Genomic DNA, 21,746 nt, shown 5'->3' with positions numbered 1-21,746 from the left:
TTCTCCGTTCACTTCCTTGGAAAACAGGCCCTGACTGTCTATTCTATCTGTGCCCCTCATTATTTTATAAACAGCTATGAGTATGTCCTTCTGCGCCTTATATTCCAATGAGAATAAACATCAGCCTATACAATCCCTTAGAACCACAGCTATTTCAAGCAACATCCAGGCCAGCTTTTAATGCACTCTCTCTATTGTTACTGCACCCTTCCCGTAGCGTTACCAGATGTACTTGACATACTCCATATATGGTCTAATCAATATTTTGTACAAATGCAACAGTTCTCCATCCTCTGGAAGCAAGCCTGCGAAGTGCTGCCTTCACCATGCCATCTATCTGTATCACCATTTTCTGTGAGCTATGTACTTATATTTCACTTTCATACTGTATTGATTTCATCTAACAAACAAATGTTGATTGGGAGAGGTTAGCAGGTAAAATTTCAGCAAGAGGGAGGTTTTTAGATCACGAAATATGGAGAGTTCAGGGTCAATATGTTTCTGTTAGAGTGAAGGGTAAGGCTGGCAAGTTCAGGGAATCCTGGCTCACTGGGGATATTCTGGCTCTGATCAGGAAAAAGAAGAGAAATATATCAGTAATAGGCAGTTAATTTCAAGCAAATCCCTTGAGGAGTATTAGAGATGTAAACCTCAGAAGGAAGCCAGGAGACTGAAAAGAGGATATGAAATATCCTTTGCAAATAAAGTAAAGGAGAATCTTAAGAGATTCTATAAGTATGTCCATCATGAAAGATCCTCACCACCCAAGTCATGTTCTTTTTCTTGCTACTGCTGTCAAGTAGAGAGTACAAGTGCCTCAGGACTTGCACCAACAGGTTCAAGAACAGTTTCTACCCCTCAACCAGTGCACTCTTGAACAAAAGGAGATAGCTACACTCATTCTACTTCTGGTGTTACCACAACCAATGCTCTCAATTTATTGACTCTTTATCTTGTTATTTTATGCATGTTGTTTAGTTCTTTTTATTTGCACAGTTCATTGTCCATTGATCCTGTTTATAGTTACTGTTCTATAGATTTGCTAAGTATGCCCGCAGAAAAAGAATCGCAGGATCATATGTGATGACATGTATGTACATGTACATGTATAAATTTTACTTTGAACTTTGAGTATGTTAAGAGCAAAAGGTAACTTGGAAAGGAATTGTTCCCCTTAAGCTTCAGTTTGGTTGTCTTTGTGTGGAACCACAGGAGATGGATGAGCTCTAAAATAAATACAATTCATCTGCAAGTTTTTCTGATAAGGTCATGGAACCCAAGAAATTCAGGAAAGAGAACAAGGATGTCTTAAACATGAGTGTGGCTTCATCTTTACAGTAGAGGAGGCTGTGGATAGACATGTCAGAATGGGAATGGGATGTGGAATTAAAATATGTGGCCACTGGGAGATCCTGCTTTCTCTGGCGGACAGAGCCACACTCAGGTTGGAGGAACAACACCTTATATTCCATCTGGGTAACCTCCAACCTGATGGCATGAACATCTAACTTCCGCTAATGCCCCACCTCCCCCTTGTACCCCATCTGTTACTTATTTTTATACACACATTCTTTCTCTCACTCTCCTTTTTCTCCCTCTGTCCCTCTGAATATACCTCTTGCCCATCCTCTGGGACCCCCCCCTCTTGTCTTTCTTCCCAGACCTCCTGTCCCATGATCCTCTCGTATCCCTTTTGCCAATCACCTGTCCAGCTCTTGGCTCCATCCCTCCCCCTCCTGTCTTCTCCTATCATTTTGGATCTCCCCCTCTCCCTCCAACTATCAAATCTCTTACTCACTCTTCCTTCAGTTAGTCCTGACGAAGGGTCTCGGCCTGAAACGTCGACTGCACCTCTTCCTAGAGATGCTGCCTGGCCTGCTGCGTTCACCAGCAACTTTGATGTGTGTTTCTTTAACAGATTATCTGGTCATTATCATGAGAGTTTGTTCTGTGGAATTTGACTGCTGGGTTTTCCTGCGAGGTCTGCAGTTTAAAAATACATCATTTACAGTAAAATACTTTGGGGTGGCATTCAAAATCCTATTTAGGTTCATATTCTTGTAGGTTTCTCTGCGGTTACACAATGTTTAGGTCCTTGGCCTTGCTCCATGCCTGATACTATCTACTCTTTTGCTGTAAAATCTGTCATGCAAGGAAAAGACTGCTCTTGTTCAGTCTTAATAATTTTATTTTTGAGTCCTCTAGCTAATAAAAGTAAAATAGAATCTCCATATCAGAAAATAAATTGGTGATGGGTACCCCTGTTGGTGTTTCAATGATTTTTCCAGTGAATTGTTTCCTTACCATATGCTCAATTGTTAAATGTTGTGAGACGCATGACAAAACTCATTACACTTTTTATTTGGAAGATAACAACAGCAGGGAGATGAATTCATATGGCACTTTTACAAAATTAAAACTGCTAGATATGTGGGCAAAAAAATATATTCTTTTTCGTAAACAGCCCCTTGGGATTGAGGATGACTTGCTTCCACTTTAGTTCTAAAGGTTTTGAGGTGACTGATGAGGTGGACCTATACATTTTGCTACAGGTGTGTCAGGAATATGAGCAGGTAGTTTAGGAGGTGATGGACTCTTTCTCCAATTTGCTCTGGGTTTCTGATGCATGGATTCAAAGATCTCATTGCCATCCTGAAAAACTCCCTCTCCACGTTGAATCACCTTGGGACAGAGAGACCACAAGGAAGAGTTGGTTACACTTTTACAAGGAGACTAATGATAATATCCTTGAATTGTTTCCTCAGTACAACTGGTAAACTCTTGATCTGTGGGAGTGTTTTGAGACTCTGTCGTCAGAGATGCAAATGACATGGCCTGCCCATCAATGCCGACTAAATATAATTTGTCTTCAACACTGGTGACTTTGGATTGAGAGGGAACACGAATGTTAATTTCTGATCTTACCAATGGACCTGGAGATTTTGTATAAACACTATCACATATGTCAGGATGCTGTTCATCGACTATAGCTCAGCATTTAATACCATTATTCCCACAATCCTGATTGAGAAGTTGCCAAACCTGAGCCTCTGTACCTCCCTTTGCAATCGGATCCTCAACTTCCTAACCAGCAGACCACAATCTGTGCGGATATTCTCCTCGCTGACGATCGACACTGGGGTGTGTGCTTAGCCCACTGCTCTACTCTCTATACACACATGACTGTGTGGCTAGGTGTAGCTCAAATATCATCTATAACATTGGTAGAATCTCCGCTGGTGATGAAAGGGCATACAGGAGTGAGATATGCCAACTAGTGGAATAGTGCCGCAGCAAAAACCTGGCACTCAACATCAGTAAGAAGAAAGAGCAGGCTGTGGACTTCAGGAAGGGTAAGACAAAGGAAGACATAACAATCCTCATAGAGGGATCAGAAGTGGAGAGAGTGAGCAGTTTCAAGTTCCTGGGTGTCAAGATCTCTGTGGATCTAACCTGGTCCCAATGTATCAATGTAGTTATAAAGAAGGCAAGACAGCAGCTATACTTTATTAGGAGTTTGAAGAGATTTGGCATGTCAACAAATACACTCAAAAACTTCTATAGTTGTACTGTGGAGAGCATTCTGACAGGCTGCATCATTGTCTTTTAGGGAGGGGTTACTTCACAGGACTGAAAGAAGCTGTAGAAGGTCGTAAATCTAGTCAGCTCCATCTTAGGTACTAGCCTACAAAGTACCCAGGACATCTTTAGGGAGTGGTGTCTCAGAAAGGTAGTGTCCATTATTAAGGACCTCCAGCACTCGGGGCATGCTCTTTTCTCACTATTGCCATCGGGTAGGAGGTACAGAAGCCTGAAGGCACACACTCAGTGATTCAGGAACAGCTTCTTCCCCTCTGCCATCTGATTCCTAAATGGACATTGAATCTTTGGACACTACCTCACTTTTTTTTAATATACAGTATTTCTGTTTTTGCACGTTTTTTTAATCTATTCAACATATGTAATTGATTTCCTTGTTTATTTATTATTATTTTTAAAAAAACAGATTTCTCTCTGCTAGATTATGTGTTGCAATGAAGTGCTGCTGTTAGGTTAACAAATTTCACGTTACATGCCAGTGATAATAAACCTGATTCTGATTCTGATTATAGTATGTCACTAATACATTGACACGCCTGGTGTCAAAAGCAAACACAATGGGTAGGGATCACTGTTTCCTAGTACACCATGAGCATTGTGCAAGGTTTCATAAACTCTTTCTTTCAGAAAGCCAAAGTCTGTGCTGGTGAACTGAAGGGGATAGTCAATTTCATCATTAATGTCTTTCTTCAATGAAAAGTGGCTCCCGAGATATCGGCAGATTTTACCAGGTCTCTTTGTCGGAGGGCAATATTGTTTAGCAGAGACAGGTTGGTAGAAAGCATTCATTGTGTTAAATTCTCTCATATGTCTCAGTGAATGAGTTGTTGATTTGGTCTTCCAAACATGTGCATAAGCAAGCATCTCCTGCATACTGTAGCATATTGAGATTAGAGTGATCTTGGCTGTACAGAGGAAGCTATGTACAGCTTATTTGTCACATAGATTAGCTCTCCTGAATGAAACCTCTTGGAGATGAGGCAAGGAAAATTGAGAGAAGCACTGTGGTAATGACACAGCTTTGCGTGGCACCAATCTGCACTGAGGATGTAGAGATGTTGGATAAGATCAGGACTGTATGCCTTCATGAAGCAGACAAGTGCTTGCGCTTTTATAGCAGTTTGCTACCCTTGATATCCTAAAACAATTTACAGTGTATGTTGTTCTTTTTGAAGTATTTTAATGCAGCAAGAAGGCCTGCCAGTTTATGTGAAAAAAAGGCATTCCATTGGAGAAATTATTTTTCAATTGGTAGCACAACATGGAAAATATCAAAAGATGCCATTTGTACTCTAGTTCAGAATTGCAGTGTCAGAGATCCTCCAGGCAATACAGTAAGTGTACAGCAGGAGTATATTAAACACAATAGGAGGAGAATACTTATATATTAGTTGAGCTGCCGTACTATAATACATTAACTACAGCAAGAGTTCAGTCAGAATTAGAGTACAGCAAGATTACACTAAAACAAATGAAATTTGCAAAATTATTGAAGCTAATTTACACAACTGCATCTGACAGCCAGACTACATGTCTGTAAATGGAAACAGTTTTTATTTTTGAAAAGAACTTAATGTTCTTGAGGAGCAATTGAAAGGTAAAGCAATTCTCAATCAAGCAAAAATGATTAAATATTTTAATGAGAAGAAGCAATAAAGTAAAATTCTTGCAACATCTTTGAAGCTTTTTAATGTGCCATGTATTATCCTTTGCATTAACCAAGTATTTCCTTTATGGATGGAGTTGGTTTTCTTTATTACCCTAGATGCTCAAGATGGTGCACTAAGCTCAACTGATAAGATTTAATTCTCTGTAGAAATAATTACTTAAGATTTGTTGATTAGAATTTTCATCATTCATTCTCTTATATGAAATGTAATAATAGTCTTATAGGTTAATAACTTTAGTATGGCTACTTATAGCTAACTTCTCAAAATACAGATATCTGAGGAATGGCAAAGAGCAGAAATAAAATGCTGCCTATAAAGTACAGAAACTCTTACCGTACTCAGAGTAAGAGATAATGTAGGTGTATCCATACAAACTGCTGATAACCTGAACCATCTGCTTAATGTTTACATTCTTATTGTGTGACTTGTTCAATCTAGGAAGCAGACTTCCCTTTGATATTCCCAGGGATGTGGGCATTGAGAGGCCAGCATTACTGCTCCATCATTCACTGCTGTTGTGAGGTGGTAGTCATGAGCCTTCTTGAACTTGACATTCCAAGTGGTGAAAGCATTTCCATAATGTTGATTGGTGCATAACTTGAAGTGGAAGCCAGAATCCATGATCTTCATTCTTCCATCTTTCTGCTTACAGATTTTTTTTGGTAGTGATAAAATAGAAGTGGTGAAGGGGAGAGTGACAGTGAAAGTGCTATGGCCTGGGGAGTGCTGTCAAACATACCTCGACAAGTTGTTTCAGTGCACCCTGTAGCTGGGACATGTAAGATTTGAGGAGAAGGTAGATACGTAAGCAAATGGATGAGTATTAATCAAACTTTCTTCTGGATAATGTCCAACATTTTGAGTATTATTAAGGCCTTCATCCATCAAAGCAAGTAGAAAGTGTTTTCTTTGCCTCATGGGACCTGGGCATCATGACAAGATCACCGTGCCCTTGGGAATGTAGATGTAATTTGCTTTCCAGCACCCCCACAGCTCATGTGGGGCTGTTGGACAGGTAGTCCTAGGAATTAGCCTCATGACAATGTATGAATAGAGAGGTACTTCAAAGGCAAACGGCATGTAATATTGTACAATAATAGAATCTTCTGTTAAGATAGTGCCAAGCTGAGATGTCCATCAGGGTTGTGGTTCAGGCATACAAAAGTTAGGGGCAGGTGATTGGAGTCTAGCTTAGAGCACTGTATAATCAAAGGCTGGCAATACCCATGAACGGATTTTGGGCTGGCAGGCACTGAAGAAAAAGATCAGTAAGCCCTGTGGTCAATGGCCAAGGTTGATGGCCCCATGGATGAGGCGAATGACCACCCCATAAGTTGGCAAGTCTTAGGCTTGAGGCCCATGTTTATCTGGAGGTTGAGACCCAGAGATCAAAGTCATTTGATTGGCGAGTCATGGGGTTGATATGCAAAAGTCACTGGCTGAACTCCAGGGATTGGTGAGTCTGGAGGTTGAATCCTGACGGTCAAAAACCAAAGTTGGGATATGTTGAGGTTGATGCCCAAAAGTCAAAGCTTCTGGTCAGCATGTCCAAAGGTTGGATGTCTGCGAGTCTGGACCAGGGACTGGAAGTTGGAGGCCCCATGTCCGTTCTATACACCCTCATTAGGTTAATGGCAATAGTAAATGTTTAAGGTGGTATGTTGGATCCTAATCAAGCAGTTGCTTCATCATGAATGGAACTGGGACTCTCAACATCAGCTGAAGCAGCACTCATCAAGGCAAGTAGAAAATATTCCATCATACCCTCAATCCATGTGCTGTAGATGACAGGAGACTGAGATGTAAGGAGGTATATCACTTTCTACAGAATGCCCAGCAGCTTATCTGCAATTATAGTAGGATGTTGATGATCAAAGAAGCTAGTGATCCAATGCCACTAAATATTAAGGGATATGGTTATATTCTTTTCTTGCTGATCATGAGCATTGCTTAGTAGTTGTGCAGTATGAACATAGCTTGTCATTTATCAGCTTAAGCCAAAATGTTCTCCATTTGCTAAACGCAGGCACTGTTTTGTTATCTGAAGGAGATGTACTTGCAAATGAATTCTGTGCTATTGTGAGCAAAGGCATGACGTCATTTCTGGCTGAAGATAAGCCTAGGACATTGCACTGTTATCAATACACTGGTGGTAGGGATTCAACATTAATGTTAAAGATTTCAGCAACTAATACCCATCTTTATATCACCTCCATCGTGCTGATATGTCAGGTGGATGTTGCTGAAATATTTAGGAATATTAGCAGGTACCTGCATGGCCATGTCAGGTTGTTGCTCAACAACCCCTTGTGAAAACTTTCCCAGCCAGTCCTTGAACAAAAATCTAACAAAATAACTTAGTAGGTACAACTAGCTGCAGGAACATTGGTTGAGTTCTAACTTAATGTTTAGATGAAAACGATGGTCTATCTAACTTTTTCTGGCTCTATTTATTGCTGTTAAAAAATGACTAGTGACTTATGTGTAGGTTTGGAAAGCAGATAACAGTCAGCTCAGAGATAAGAGAGGATAGGAGTCAGAGAGAGGTCAAATTGGGGATAGAATGCAGGTTTCGTTCCTTGAAGAGTGTAAGTGAACCAGCTGGATTTCACAATGATCCATGAACATCGGGGACTAATATTGATTTCATATTTTCTGATACATAAAACTGAATTGACATTGTCAAACTTTACTGGTAGGATCTGAGTTCCTTGGATCACAGAATCACAGAGTCATAATATACAGAAGTAGGCACACTGGTCCATGATATCGATTGCGACCATCAAGTACTTATCTATATTCATTATATTATTAGGACATGGATCAATAATTCAGCAACAAAGCCAATAAACACTATGATCAATCTTTGTACCAGCTTATAAAACATAGAAATATTCCTGTATACTTTCACTCTTTTTTGTTACAGCTTTTGGAGACCCTCTTGTATTTATTAACTTAAAGGTTGCATATAATGAAATTACTACTCACAGGCAATGTGGAGAAGATTGGCTAATTCCCCAGCCAATCAAATTTCCACAAAAGACTGTTTACTGTGAGGTCCAACAACTACTGATCTCCAACCACTACCCTTGCACCTCCCTGCCTCCCACTCCTTGGCTGCCACAGTGTTGTCAATTGAGACTATTCTTAACAAAGTTGAAGGGTCCTACAAGAATATGTTTTTCACTTTTTAAATGTGTATGTAAATGATACCAATAAACACAACTTTGTTGTGTATGGAGGCTCGCTTGCCTCAATGACCATGAGAGTCAGGACTTTATGCCTTGGCTCTTCGTAGGGTACCCATGCCAAACAGGTCAAGAGGTAGAGACCAGGCTAAGAATGATCCACTGCTCCTCTAGGTTTGGGAGTTCAGCTCAGGGCTAACACCCTTCTCTGGTAAAATAAAATTGTTACAGAAACAGCAATGAAGAATCCTTTATCGGAGTGGGATAGTATTCCTGAGTCTCCACCTGAGACTTGCATAACTGACAGTAGTGAAAATCAAAAGGAAGTTGCTGACACAATGAAGGAAGCCATGAACACCACCAGAGATGGAGGATCTTCACTGCTGCCCTAAATGCTAGTGGCTTAACAGGAAAGAGAGAGAGAGAGAGAGTAGACACTGTGCATGCCATTGAAGTAGCCAAGTCCAAATAGTCAGGATGGGAATGGATAACCACCATGCCATACCATTTGGGGCCAGTTTTGCCACCTGTAAAATGGGCAGTGACCAAGTCTTTTAATAAGCTGATATCCAGTGCATCTGGGCAGAGCAGCCACCCATTCAATAATTGTATTCTGACCTCTGTATTCTCCTGGGCAATCATGGTAAGCAGAAATGGCTGCAGTGGCTCCAAATACTACATTAATGTCCATTAGGGGCATTAGTGTCCAAATGGCCTTGACACAGAATTATTTAGCTCGGTTTCATGCTCAAGAAGTCTAAGTGAAGGTACTGAAAGATATAAAACTACATTGAAAGGTGTAGGAAATCACTGCAGCAGCAAGTCATCTCAAAGAATCTCCAAGATTTATACCTGGTCAAAACACCAGGTGCACCAGACTATTTGTATTCTGGTCCTTTATGAAACATCAGTACTTGGGCAACTTCTGAAATAGTGTACCAACCTGTTTTAAAACTGATGATAGGATTTTACTGACTTTTATGATAGAAATCAAAAATGACATATATTCTGTCTATGTGCTGTGTATGTTCTGGTTTAGAGAATCAGTGAAAGTCAGTCATCACTTTCTCAGTTGTGGATTGTACACCGTGCATTGATATATCATAAGGGGCATCTATAAATTAGCACATTCGCCATAAGGTAAATCTTAATCATGGAACTATCTGCTGCAGCAATAGTATGTAACTCCATTTCATTCTGGTAATCTTTTATTATAATTATCACTTAATTATAATCCATGGACAATAATAGTCCCTTTAATGCTGCCATTCCCTTTAGGAATATTCTATGTGATTAAAGCGTCTACCACCGCTTGGTCTTAAAGGTTCCAGAAAGAGGCCGCTTAAAAGAAAACAACTGTAAGGATTTCTACAGGTGCTGGAAGATGGCCTATAAATAAAGTCACTGTGTTGTTTATTTAAATCACTTTTTCCTGTTCCTGAGAGAATAAATAAGGGAGAAACTGAGACAGCTGTACTTTCAGAAAATCTAGATGAAAGTACCCAAAGACACAAGCCACAAGAATGAAAGTAGGAAATGACGTCATCTACAATTATGCACCAAGTTGCATCAAGAAGTCCCTGTTTAAGAGTTGAAACACAATCTGACCAAAAGATTAGATCTTTATGGTATATGTCATATTTGATTTCTATTATAGAAAATCAGTAAGAGCCTATCATCAATTTTTAAACAGAATGGTACATGATTTCAGAAGGTGTCTTAAGTATTGACGTGTCACTGCAAATTTAGGATATAAATTATGAAATGAACTTTAATCAGAAGACTTTCTTCCAAGGCACAACCGTTCTACTCTATTTCAATTTTAACTCAGCAAAGTCAATTATTATAATTGCTCCATTTTATTTCTGGTGAGTCCAAGCATGCTTAAGAAGTACATACAGGTTATTTCATGTTTTAGTCTCAGGATCCAATACAAGCATTTATCAAATGTTAAAGATCAAAAATTCAAATGTATTTTTCATCAAAAATATGTATGTCATGAAAAATGGATCAATTCTAATCCTTGTTTCTTAAAAAATATTGATGGCCAGCGAAAGATATAAATTCCCGCAGGAGTAGGGAAAAGTCTTTAACATGCAGTATTGAACAATAAATACTTGTTGAAATACATGATGCACCAGATGAAATGATATTATGTAATTGGATTCTGTCAACTGATTGCATGCAGCACAAGTAGCTTCAATCATCTCTGCATCATTTATCAAAGGGAACAAAGTAAAGTTCACAATTCATTTTTGTTTCTTGAGTTGACCATGGACACGCAATGATAGTGTTGGGAAAGTCCACAGTCAACATCCTTTTAGTTCACCAGATGAAGAGATTAACACAAACTAACTTTGAAGACAAGGAAATAAGGAAATGTTATTCTCAAAATATTGCCAAAATGAACTTCCTATTCTAAACTGTTTACCAATTTACAGTTGACCAATTGGATAAACTGGTTTAATTCACACAGTAAGGATTGAAATAATATGTTGACAACTGAATTAAGATAGGAAAGTGATTTTGTTGGATAATATCTGATCTCTGTTAAAAAATTCTGTCTGGAAACTATCATTACACACATGGTGAAATGAAGTGGTCTATCTTTCTGCTAGTGGCAGTAATCATAAATGAAATACACTCATTTGCTTGACATCACTATTATAATTCATAAGGAATTCAGAGCCTCATCCATAGAGTATGCAATGGTAGTTAACCACGAACTGGAAATGCAGCTTATGTGTTTGAAACATTGTTGTGCCCAACTTAACTCTGAAATGGAACTTTATGGTGTGTGACCTTTGAGTTTTATGGTAAAATTAACCACAGAGTGTTTCAATCATTAAGGAATGTCATTCAACAAAGACCACAAATTATTTGTCTGCAAAAGATGATTGGCACGTTATGACATCCTTCTTCTTGGCAGAATGGTTTAGGTAAGTAATAGTGAAAGAGAGTTTGCCTCATGTTCTCATTCATGACTGAGGGCATGAAGTAAAAAGCTAGGTTAAGTTTGTAAGATATTACTTCCATGTGAGCTAGGAGAAGCAGAAATGATATCTCACGTAAGAGTCGCAGCCTGTGGAAAGCCACCAGTGAAGGAGTGGAGCTTTGAGGCTTTGACTCGAGAGATTCTGGCAGTTTTGGCAGTTGGACTGTGCAGTCAAGTCAATCAAATTTGAATAGCTCAGCAAAAAGCAGTTGATTAGACAATCAAGATTTGAATAGCAGACTCAGCAGAAAGCAGCTGATTGGGCAATCGAGGTCAGGTGACAAAGCAGTGAAAAGCTCAAATAAATAAATAGAAGGGTAGCTCAAGTGGAGCAGCCAGTGAGTGAGTGGCCCAATGAAGGAGTGGAGCTTTGAGGCTTTGACTCGAGAGGCTTCGATGAGAAGAGGCAGAGGACGAGCTTCTTCCCAGTTAGTCTTTACAATGCCTCCTAAGATGGTGATGTGCCTCTCATGTGAGATGTGGCAGTCTTGGGGAACCTCCCTCTCCCGCAGAGTCACATCTGCCAGAAGTGCATACGGCTGGGCGATCTGGAAGACCATGTAAGGAATCTGGAGCAGCAGCTGGATGACCTTCGACTCATAAGGGAGAATGAGGCAGTCATAGATGAGAGCTACAGGGAGGTAGTCACCCCTAGGTTGCTGGAAGCAGGTCGTTGGGTGACAGTCAGAGAGGGGAAAGTGGAGGTGAGTAGACAGGTAGTGCAGAGCACCCCTGTATTCATTCTCCTGAATAATAAGTTTGCCATCGTGGATACTGTTGATGGGGACGACCGACCAGGTGTGAGCCATTGTGGCAGGGCCTCTGGCAATGAGTTTGACGCTGTGGTGCAGAAGGGTGGGATGGAGAAGAGGAGAGTTGTCATCATTGGAGACTCTATAGTCAGGGGAGCAGACAGGAAATTTTGTGGACGTGAGAAGGACACCCACATGGTTTGTTGCCTCCCAGGTGCCAGGGTCTGGGATGTCTCTGACCACGTGCACGACATCCTCGTACGAGTTCTTTGAGGAGGTGACCAGTCATATAGATGAGGGTAGTGCAGTGGATATAATCTACATGGATTGGAGTAAGGCATTTGACAAGGTTCCTTACGGTAGGCTTATTCAGAAAGTCAGAAGGCATGGGATCCAGGGAAGTTTCGCCAGGTGGATTCAGAATTGGCTTGCCTGCAGAAGGCAGAGGGTCGTGGTGGAGGGAGCACGTTCAGATTGGAGGGTTGGGACTTGTGGTGTCCCACAAGAATCAGTTCTGGGACCTCTACATTTCGTGATTTTTATTAACGACCTGGATGTGGGGTAGAAGGGTGGGTTGACAAGTTTGCAGACGACACAAAGGTTGGTGGTGTTGTAGATAGTGTAGAGGATTGTCGAAGATTGCAGAGAGACATTGATAGGATGCAGAAGTGGGCTGAGAAGTGGCAGAAGGAGTTCAACCCAGAGAAGTGTGAGGTGGTACACTTCGGAAGGACAAACTCCAAGGCAGAGTACAAAGTAAATGGCAGGATACTTGGTAATGTGGAGGAGCAGAGGGATCTAGGGATACATGTCCACAGATCCCTGAAAGTTGCCTCACAGATAGATAGGGTGGATAAGAAAGCTTATGGGGTGCTAGTTTTCATAAGTTGAGGAATAGAGTTTAAGAGTCGCAAGGTAATGATGCAGCTCTATAAAACTCTGGTTAGGCCACACTTGGAGTACTGTGTCCAGTTCTGGTTGCCTCACTGTACAAAGGATGTGGAAGCATTGGAAAGGGTACAGAGGAGATTTACGAGGATGCTGCCTAGTTTAGAGAATATGGATTATGATCAGAGATTAAGGGAGCTAGGTCTTTACTCTTTGGAGAGAAGGAAGATGAGAGGAGACATGATAGAGGTATACAAGATATTAAGAGGAATAGATAGAGTGGATAGCCAGCGCCTCTTCCCAAGGGCACCACTGATCAATACAAGAAGACATGGCTTTAAGGTAAAGGGTGGGAAGTTCAAGGGGGATATTAGAGGAAGGATTTTTTACTCAGAGAGTGATTGGTGCGTGGAATACACTGCCTGAGTCAGTGGTGGAGGCAGATACACTAGTGAAATTTAAGAGACTACTAGAAAGGTATATGGAGGAATTTAAGGTGGGGGGTTGTATGGGAGGCAGGGTTTAACATTGTGGGCCGAAGGGCCTGTACTGTGCTGTACAGAACTATTCTATGTTCTACAACTCATACAACATGAAGACAGGCCCTTCTGCCCATGGACTTTACAACTACCACCCATCTACACCAATTCTATAGTAGTAACCATTTTTTTTCTTTCCACTTTCTTATCAACTACTCCCAGACTCTACCGCTCACCTACACACTAGGGGCAATTCACTGTGTCCAATTAACCCGGCAACTCGCATGATTTTGGAATGTGTGAGGATACCTGATGAAATCCCATGTGGTAACTGAGAGAACAGGCAAACTGCACACAGGAACACCTGAGGCCAGGATTGAACCAGGATCTCTGAATCTGTGGGGCAGTGATTTGACTGTGGTACCTTCCCTGCTGGCACAGTCTTCTCCTTCCTGCATCTGTATTAGCAATGTCCAATGCTAGATTGAAACTGGAACATTTCCTTGAGGATACGATGTCCCTTGAGTCCTGTTCCTGTTTTTGAACCTGCTTCCAAGACCTGACCTCATTCCTGCCAGTTTTTAAAGTTCAAAGTCAATTTATTATTTTCGTGTGTGTATGTCACCATGGACTACCTTGAGATTTATTTACTTATGGGAGTTCACAGTAGATACAAAGAAGCACAATAGAATCAATGAAAAACTACACACAAACAAATATGGACAAACAAACAAAGTGCAAAAGAAGGCAAATTGTGTAAAACAGTTACATTCAATGGGTTACCTTCAGCACCCTGGAGCTCCTGGTTGCAATGCCCTTTAATAGCAGATCCAATTAATTACTTTGCAAAGACTGGGGACTTTCTAATGGGGTGAAAATTGCACCAAAAATGTAATTCGGTTTTCAGTTCTGCTGCAAACATTCAAAAGGGAGATCTTCAATCTTCAAGGTAACTTAAGATCAGCATAATGGCTGGACTGAATGATTATCAGTTCATGATCAACCATTTCCTGCCTATGATAACCAAAATTTATTCATGCATATTATTAAAAATAACTTCTATGCTTACACTACAAGGGGATTATTGGATGATTGTTGTAATATGGACGTGAATAGATTGTAACCTTCAGTAAAATAGAAGAGTATCGTGTGATCAAATTAAGGTTCAACTGAGAATAATGTCAATAAGTAATCTTGATTTCCTATTCTGTCCAAATCGCCTTTTTGAGTTTCCCAAATATAATGGAAGGAGAATGCACCAAGTTATGACTAGTCTCACTGTTCTTGTAGGAAGACCATTCCAATAAATGATACCTCTGCAGCCTACTATTCTCCCCTGATTTTTTTTTCTTTTTCCTTTATTTTCCAAAATTCTCAGACCATATCCCTAGTTACACAAAGCTGCTCAAGGACTTAACCCTTTAACCAAGAATGCAGTAACAAAATGGATATGTTACTGCAAAGTAATTCAGAGGCTTTGACTAATGACCTCATTAAAACCCATTTAAAACACATTTGGCAAACATGTGTTTTAAATTCAGATAAGTAAATAAAGGCATCTGTTAGTCTTGCGAGACCATGGATCTGTGCCTGGATAGTCTTCACTCTCCAGGGTGCAGGCCTGGGCAAGGTTGTATGGAAGATCAGCAGTTGTCCATGCTGTAAATCTCCCCTCTCCACGACACCGATGTTGTCCAAGGGAAGGGCATTAGGACCCATACAGCTTGGCACCAGTGTCATTGCAGAGCAATGTGTGATTAAGTGCCTTGCTCAAGGACACAACACATGTTGCCTCATCTGGGGCTCGAGCTCACGACCTTCAGATTGCTAGTCCAATGCCTTAACCACTTGGCCACATGTCCACACAAGTAAATAAATGTATGAGAAAATATTCATATCAACAGTGGTGACAATGAAACCATCACATCAGCACAAAAAACAGTGAAACCTTTGGGAAAGAAATTTGTCTGACACATACTGTAACAACTGATTCCTAGATTTCTATTCAAGTACTTTAGCTAAACTATTACTTTCAAGGGAAATTAGGAATGATGAGTAAATGTTGGTTCTGCCAGAGCTATCTCATGTGAGTGAATAAAGCAAAGTCAAACTATTTGGGTCTTTAAGTGCCAACCATCAGTAAAAGTCAGAAGGAGAAGAAGGGTCTTTCTTGCAGCACAGTCAGAGCTGCAGTGCATCCATCTTCAGCGGCCTGTGTTCGATTCTAACCTTTGGTACTGACTGTGTGGAGTTTGCAATGCTCTGGTGTCTATATGGATTTTGATTCATTCCTTTCTATATTCCAAAGACATATAAGCTGATAGGATAATTGACCAAGTTGGTCCTAGTGTGTAGGCTGGTGATTGAATCTAGACAGCATTAATGAGAATATGGGGAAAATGGATTGTGGAGAAAAATAATGCCATTGCACAGAGTGCCAGTGTAGACTTGATGGGCCAAATGGCTTTCTTCGATGGCATAAAAAAGTATGGATTTTTGCAATTATTTATTTGTCTTGCTTTTCTTTTGTCTCTCTTCTTTTTTCCCCTCGTATTGCTTTGCTTTTATTCCACATCCCTTTCATTTAGCCACCTACCTGGCTCTTTCCACCCTGCACTAGTTTGGTAGCCTAACCTTGTAATCTTATTTCCAACTTGCAATTCTTGGAGAAAGCAGTCTCTGACAATTGCTCTAAAAATGGGCATAAAATATAGTATTTCAATGGTCTGCAGATTAACTTGCTTGGAGAAAATAGATAAGGAAGGGGATCACAGATTTAGTTAGTCCAATGACTTTTTAAAACTGCCAATAATAAAATCTTTTGAGGACAAAATTGTAGTGCCTATTCATAGCAATTTCCTGCATGTGTAAACCTGCAGTTATCAACCATCACAGATACTATCATGTTATGACTCAGCCTATAAACCTCAAGCTGTGAATCGAGTATTTCACATGAAAGAGATAATGTTTGATTAATTAATTATTTCTCTGCATGTTTCCACTAATACAATTCCAACATCATAAATTCAGTTGCTTAAGTTTCAAACTGCAAGCAGTAAAACTGGTAAAATATATTTCTAGTTCATTTGACCTGCACAGAATGGAGGAAGAAATGAAGGGCCTGAGTACAATGGAATTCAAAGACATAGCTCATGACAAATACGTATTTCTCCGACAACAACCAACACTGGCTTAGACTTCCTAATGGATCTTGTTCTGGCACCGATGAAGAGTCATTCTCTAGCACGAGTTGAATTCAGAATGGAACAGGGCAAGATAAGAAAATGGCAGCTGAATTATAATTGTCCAATAGTATAATGCAATATAAAAGCATCTTATCGCAAGGGTGCATCACTGAAAAAACTGTATCACTCCAGAAAATAATGGCAATAATGCCAAGAAAACTCAATATGCCCGATAGCAGTCATGGAAGGAGAAATACCGTTAAAGATTACATTTAGGAATAAAATATGCCTTAAGATACTGATGAAGTAGGCTATGGAAGAAAGAATGCAAGGTCTGTGATTGCGGAGAGTCAGGAGAAATCAGTGGGAAAATTCAACTTTGTTCCCCAAATACGAAGGAAAGTTTCACCCACTGATGGTCCCCATCTCTGCACATTCACTCTCACGGCAGAAATGTTATTGAAAAAAATATAAACAACAAATGGTTAGTAGTAATTATAATGCAAGAACAGAATTACTGTATGTTCCGACCTCTGAGTAAATTTTGCCAACATGCTTGGTGTGTCAATGAATTGATCTAACAGAGTTCTACTCTGAGTTTGTGCATTAGTATACTGAGTTAAAACCTTATTATTATAGCTTGTATCTACCACAGGTAGAAAAATTCATTCGATTGCTTAAATCTGCCATTTTGAAATCCCACAACTATTACCTGAAGCATGAAGACCTCAGTTTTATAGGTTTGAGGTGAGTATCACACTGGTTACCTTGTAAATGCCAAAGCACTCCACGTTATATCAAAACCGTAATTAAACACATTCCTTCTCTGTAGTTACTCATCAATGACTCATTGCTTTGCATTCCTGCTGAAGAAGACCTGTAATCACTTTCCTTGCTGCTCATCTCAGAAAATTGCCAGAAATCTCCAACCCACACAGCTCTGACTATGCCTTTCGTACACCCCAAATATTTTATTAAGTTCATTTAACTTATTTTCTGTGACTTCAGTAAAGAACTCCATTCAGGCATTTTCAATACTCTCTGTTGGATGAAAAGACAATCAGAGAAGATCAGCTAACCTGCAAAAGTAAAGCTAGAGAAATTGATCTGTGACTTTTGACCATTGAGATTAGCTTCCACATGGAAGCTACGTTTTAGAAATTTGATGAGGCTACCCAGCATTCATTCTTAAATAGCAGCAGGTGCTGGTTTTGCATCAGTTAGTTTGATGTTCTATCTGACATTTGTGCACACACCTTGTGCAATGATTATAGTGCTTAAAAAGCACTAGTAATACAAATTTTCTCATGAAAACACAATAACAAAGAGTAATTCCACTAGTACATAGCACCATATCAATGTAACTGGAACTGACTGAAGAAAACATTGTAACATTTAAAGGGGTAGTTCTTCCTTGCTGGAATTCACTCTGACAAGACTGAGTCATACATGGATGGAGATATTCAGTTCTCTGATTCTGAAAATATTGGGTTAAGAGGTAGAAACCATAAGCCAAGTTTTACATGTACAGTTACCCCTTTAGATCTATTATGAAGGGCCAGTGCAAGGAGGCTTCCAGGAAAGTGGATGTCTCGAGCAAAACCGCAATGATCCAGTTCCAATGCCGGAAGAAATTTAATGACCTCACACACAGTAAAAGTCAATGGTCACATCAAAAACCACTCACACATTGTTGCCTGCATCACGGCTCTCTCACTCACAAAACAATAATCTTTATCAATTACCACTGACTGACTGATTAGTAGTGCATTGTATCAGGTAATCTGTGCAAGACAACTTGGGAGGTGGAAAAGACCCTACACCCTCTCGAACTCAGGAGTTCCGGTCCAGTGTACGAGTAGTCATCATAAAAGCGTCCTTTCTGGTCGCAGTGGATGACCATAACTTTTTCTGTGCCTTGTCATGCTCTTCGCTCTCAATGAAGTGTTGCAGAACTGACTTCCTAGCTGTTGGATTTTACTGTTGATATTATCCAGAGCTGATTACCACTAATTAATATTTATATATGCTTTTCCACAGGCACAGACAATCTACTTCTTGTGCTCTCACACCTATATTTTACAGAATACTCTGGGCTGTTCAACCACGGTTGCCACATCACATAGGCGCAGTCCTGCATAATGCAAATGCTCTTCACTTTCCTATTCATTTCCACAGTCAGTTAGCAACAGGCACTATCAAACGACAATTTCTCACTCAACGTCAGCAAGAACAAGGCACTGATTATTGACATCAGGAGGTCCATGGGCCAGTCCTTACTCAGGGATCAGAGGTGGAGAAGGTCAGCAACTTTAAATTCCTTGATGTTATCATTTCAGAAGGCCTGTCCTGGTTCCAGTATGTAAATGTCATTATGAAGAAAGTAAGGCAGCATCTCTACTTCCTTAGAAGCTTGTGAAGATTTAGCATGTCATCGGAAACTTGGACAAACTTCCATAGATGTGTAATGGAGAGTATATTGACTGGTTGCATTACAACCTGGTATGGAAACACCGAAGTGCTTGAGCAGAAAATCCTACAAAAAGTAGTGGATGCAACCCAGATGATCACTGGTAAAGCCCCCCCCCCAACCATTGAGCGCATCTACATGGAAACACTGTTGCTGGGAAGCAGCTTCCATTATCAAGGAGCCCCCACCATCCAGGCAATGCATTCTTCTTGCTGCTGCCATCAGGAAGAAGGTGCAGGAGCCTCAGGGTCCACACCACCAGGTTCAGGAACTGTTATTACCCCTCAGTTATCAGGCTCTTGAATCAGAGGGAATAAATTCACTCCGCCTCCATCACTAAACATTTCTCTGAACTTATGGACTCACTTTCAAGGGCTCTTTATTTCATGTTCTCAATATTTATTGTTTATTTGTTTTTATTATTATTATTATTTTGTATTTCACAGTTTTTTGTCTTTTGCACATTGGCTGGCTGTCTGTCCATCCCTTTAGGTACGGTCTTTCATTGATTCTATTGGGCTTCTTCGAATTACTGTGTATGCCCACAGGAAAATGTATATGGTGATATATATGTACTTTAATGATAAATTTACTTTGAAAAGTTAGCAGGCAGCAAGTACTTAGGCACGTAAAAGGCATATTGGTCTTCACTGCAAGGGGACTGCTGTTCAGCAGCACAGAAGTAATGTTACAATTATGCAATCTTGGTGTGGCAACACTTAATGATCTGTGTACAGTCCTGATGCTCTTCTTGTTAAAAAGAATGTATTAGCATTGAAGGCAGTTCAAAGGATATTCACTGGGCCAATTCCTAGGATGAAAAGTTAGTTGGGTTAAAGATGCCAAAAGTTTAGACTGTATTCTTTGGAATTAAATGAATACAATTGAATGATAAGGGTATGATAAGGTGGGCTTGAAACTTTTACACTAAAGGAACGGAACCAAATGAGGCTACAGTGATAAAATAAAGCAGCTGTAATTTAAAACTGAGGGATTTTCTTCCTCAGGGTGGTGAATCTCTATAAGTTTCTATTACAGAGGGTTGTGGAGGCTGGGTTATTGGGGGTATTTAAAGAATAGATAGATGTGTTTTTGAAAGATCATGGAACTGAGGGCTGTGGAAATGGCACAAAAGTGGAGTTGAGGCCTTCAACCAACATCATAATAGTAACCGAATAGGCTTCAGAAGGCCAAGTGTCCTGGTATTATCCCTATTTTTTTATGTTCTTGTATTCAATGCTTCTAGAATTATTGTCCTGGAGGAGAGAATGTTTTCAGTCATGAGAGTCAGATGTCACAGAAACAAATTCCATTGGTGGACAGGAAGATGATGATTTGTTCCTATCTGTTCCCCTTCACATCTCTTTTCCTCCTTGTCACAATTCTTTACACTTCTCATTTACACCTTGTGTACTGGAAATGAATCTTGAATCTTGAATCTTCTTCTAATTCGTGAAATGCGGATGCCTTCAACATGCCTTGCCTTTCCAATTGTCCTTTTAGACACACTTGGGTGCCATTTCTCGCACACCTTTTAAACTCACCGGGTCTTGTTTCCCATGCTCCCTATAAACTCACCTGGTTTACTGGAAATGTTATTGTACGGCTGTGAAGCAACTAAAACAAGTAAATTAAAAGTGTGTTCATTGATTAATAGGAGTAATATCCAGTTTTCTGGAAAAATTGCCAGTAAGGAACCAGCAAATTCTGGAGAGTGCTAGATAATGAGAGTTTTACCCCATATTACTAATATATCCACAAGTTATTAGAAACATTGCAAAAGACACAAACTTTATTTACTCTGGTTATAAATTTTACATCAGCATTCATGTCCATATATTGAAGATCCCAATTTTTAAGTTAATGATTTGGCCTGTCATCTTGGCAAAATGCATTGTAGAATCTATTCATGGATTTTATTCCGCAACATTCAAGTCTTCTGTTAAGCAGTACATGGATGATGGCAGCTTGACTAGACGCCGTTCTGCCCAACGTTACTGATAATTTCTTTGAAATATGTGACGCCTCACTCAGTAATGATGGAGGAAGAATTGTCTTGTCTAGCTACTGAATTGTAATGTGGTCTTCTTTGAGGTGCACCCATGCAACCTGGGTATGCCACTCCCTGAGTCTGTTAGCTAACTGCTGCGGCTTTCTCGAAGCTAATTTTGTTGAGGCACCAGAGATTCTTCACTCTCTGAGACTTGCAGCAAGGTTTGCAATTTGTAGTCTGTTATCTGCTTTCTTCACTTTCACTGAATGGTCTTTTCTTGCTTAGTCCGCTACTTGGGATAAAAATCTAGTTCTTTTTTTGGTTCGTGGGTTGAAAGGATTAGGGATATCTGTGTAAGTGCATAGGTGTGGTAAACCATGTATATAGGTTGTAACTGGGTTACCTGTCTGGACATGCCTGGACACACCCCTCTGCTGACTGCTCCCGTGGCTCCTCCCACAGACCCCTGAATAAAGGCGATTGTGCCACTGCTCCTCCCTCAGCCCAGGACAGATACTCAGCATGG

The sequence above is a fragment of the Mobula birostris genome, chromosome 12 (assembly GCF_030028105.1).
Source record: "Mobula birostris isolate sMobBir1 chromosome 12, sMobBir1.hap1, whole genome shotgun sequence".
Taxonomy (NCBI): domain Eukaryota; kingdom Metazoa; phylum Chordata; class Chondrichthyes; order Myliobatiformes; family Myliobatidae; genus Mobula; species Mobula birostris.
Note: the sequence above shows the minus strand (reverse complement) of the source record.